Genomic DNA, 3,308 nt, shown 5'->3' on the forward strand with positions numbered 1-3,308 from the left:
CTATTTCACGAGTTTCTTTACTCGGTACTACCAATGCTCCTATCATCCTTGTAAAGTAATCTATTATCACTAGTACATATTTCCCTTCAGATCGCATGTCCATTAGATCAAGTGCCATTTTCTCAAGTTTCCTTGTCGTAGTTACAAATTCATTTCCACCTAACCTCTTTCTATTATTGATTTTACAAACCTCACACTTCTTGATTATATTTTTAATGGTTTTCTTTATCCCAGGCCAGTAAACTTGATCTTTTAATCTATAATAAACAGCTTCTAGACCCCTATGTTCCAGATCTTCATGGGCTTTTACAATGATGCCTTTTCTAAGTTCAATTTCTGGCATCTCTACTTCTTTCCCCGAGTCAAACTTCCAGAACTTTTTACCTTCCTTTATCAAACAGTGTTTATCCATATTTCTGTCTTTAATTCTTTCTCCTCTCTTATTGGTTTTTGTTACGTTCTCTCCCTCATCTTGAAATTGTCTACTTAAAGCATCAACGTCTCCCATATCCTTACCTTTCACGTACTCAATTGAGAAATCGAATTCTTGTATTTTCTCAACCCACCTATTTATCCTATTATTATTAAAATATGGTTTGTTTCTAATCTCTTCTAATGCCTTGTGATCAGTCATTAAGTGAAACTTTCTTCCTCTTAACTCATACTCGAATTTTTTTATCCCATGGAAAACAGCAAACATTTCCTTCTCAGATATGGAGTATCTTCTCTCAGTAGGCGTTAACTTCTTTGACGCCCATTGTATAGGAACCCACTCTCCCTCTCTATTCTTTTGTTGCAATGATGCTGAGATTCCCGTATTAGAGGCATCGGTTCTTAGCCTAAACTCTTTGTTATAATCTGGTAAAGTTAATTCTCTTGCTCTCATTAATGCTTCTTTGACTAAAGTAAATTCTACTTCCATATCTTCATTCCACTTCCATTTCTTCCCTTTTCTTAAACTATCACTTAAATTAACTGTTAAATCTGCGTAATTTTCAATGAAGTTTCTAAACCAACCCATCAATCCTAGGAATCTTCTCATTTCTTTAATATTCTCTGGCTTCTTAAATTCCAACGCCTCATTTTTTTTTTATTTCTAGTGGTTTTTGTACTTTACCATCAACTGTTACACCTAGTAATTTCACCTCAGTCTGTTTATATTGGACCTTCTTCGGGTTTATTCTCATTTTGTTAGTGTCAAATCTTTTAAGAATCTCTCTCACTAATAGATCATGTTCAACATGAGTTTTTGCATGTATGATTATATCGTCTAAATAGACTTCCACTCCTTTTCCCCTTAAATCATCCAAGATTCTATTCATAATTCTTTGTAATGTCTGTGGAGAATTTTTAAATCCCATCACCATTGAACACCACTCGTAAACCCTACCATCGAATTCGAAAGCTGTCTTATGTTTATCTTCTTCCTCAATCTCAATGTGATAGAAGCCTTCTTTTAAATCTATCACTGTGAACCAATCCGATCCTTGTGTAGCTCTCACTATATCTCTTATATTCGGAATCTCATAGGGATCCTTTTCGACTAAATCATTCAGTGCAATTAAATTACTAACAAGTCTGACACCCCCATCAGGCTTCTCAATTGCCCTTATAGGATTTCTCCAATCAGAATTTGATTTTCTGATTATTCCCCTCTTCTCTAAACTAACAAGATATTCTCTTGTCTTTTCTCTAAGGTTTTGAGGAATCACTTGTCCTCGTTTTACAATCCTTTTCCCTTTTTTAGTCTTAATCCTGCATTTTTCATCCTTATAAAATTCCACCGGTTTTTTATTATCATTAAGCACATCTGGATATTCTTTGATCAGATCCTTTATTTCTATTCCTACTTTATATCTCTTTGCCACTTCTTTAGCTTCTTCATCCTCTTGGATGACTTTCGAACCGCTTTCACAAGTAGGACTGTCATAAGAAAGACTTGAAGAATAAGGTAAATTCTTTTTAATCGAATTCCTTTTTTTATCCACTACCTTACCACAGTCTCTTGCCAAGTGTCCCACCAAGCCGCATTTATAACACCCAGGTTCTTCGCTTCTCCTCTTCCATACCTTTAACTTGGAATTTTCAACCTTCAACCTTTCTATCTCATCTCTCATTTCATTTTTCTCCTCTTCTTCCTTTCTTATTCTTTCTTCTTCCGCTTTCTCTTCAAGAAGATTTAACACTTCCCTCCAATCCTTGAAATCCCCACAATTTTCCATAAGGAATTCCTTCAACCCTTCACTTGCCTTACTCCAGGATTTAATTATTGTTATCTTCTCTGTGGATATTCCTTCCATCAACTTAACCTCATATTCAATGAGCTTTGCTTGTTTTAACAAATTTTTGGCCACTTGGCCACGGAACTCACCTGTTTTCCTATTTTTGTCTTCTGCTACCAGCGCCATGTTAAGTATTTTAATTAATAGGGGTTAAACCCCAACACTAGATATTCTTCAGTTTTCTTCTTCAAATGTTGGGGAACAATTTGCCCCTTTTTTACAACTCTTTCTCCTTTTTTGTAATTATTCTGCATCTCTCACCTTTATAGAAGGTAACAGGGCCATCAAAATCGCCCAGTACTTCGGTGAATTTCTTTATCAATGTTTTGAGAGATCTTTCTCCTTCAATATTTTGCTCTACTTGCCTCTTTTTATCTCTTTCCATTGTCATAATGGGAGAATTAATAGTGTACTTAGAATTCCTTTTATTTAAGAAATCACTGCCATCTTGTACCTCTTGAGTACAATTTCTCGCTAAATGGTTCCTACTTCCACAATTAAAGCACCTTTGTATTCCCATTGAACTTCTTTCTCTTCCAGCCCATGATCTTCTGTTTGCAATCCTTTCCTGTATCATTTCTTCTTTGAATTTTACCATTTCCTCTCTCCATTTTAAACTTTGGGATTCTTGCATTTTCCTAAACTCTTCTTCAAATAATCTTTTCTTTTCTCTTCTTTTACCTTCTTCTTTAGCTGTATTTTCTAGCTTTCTTATTAGCTCACTCCATAGCATATCCACTGTAAATTCTTTCATGATAAAATTTCTTAAGTTTTCACTTGCTACTTGCCATCCCCTACTGAGCCTTAAGTTCTCTCCTCCTTGTCCTCCCAAGAAATTCCCATATAATATTCTTTTTGCTTCTAAAAGTAAATTATTAACCTCTTGGTCAGTGGATCCTCTTGAATCCTTGAAATCAGCTGCCAGCGCCATGTTAAGATAATTCATTTATTTATTATAACTATTTCTTGAGGGTTCTGGAATAATCAATTATATCCCTCAACAATAACTAAAGTAACCTAGAATTG

The sequence above is a fragment of the Nylanderia fulva genome, unplaced genomic scaffold (assembly GCF_048542155.1).
Source record: "Nylanderia fulva isolate GAGA-0341 unplaced genomic scaffold, ASM4854215v1 Scaffold46, whole genome shotgun sequence".
Lineage (NCBI taxonomy): Eukaryota > Metazoa > Arthropoda > Insecta > Hymenoptera > Formicidae > Nylanderia > Nylanderia fulva.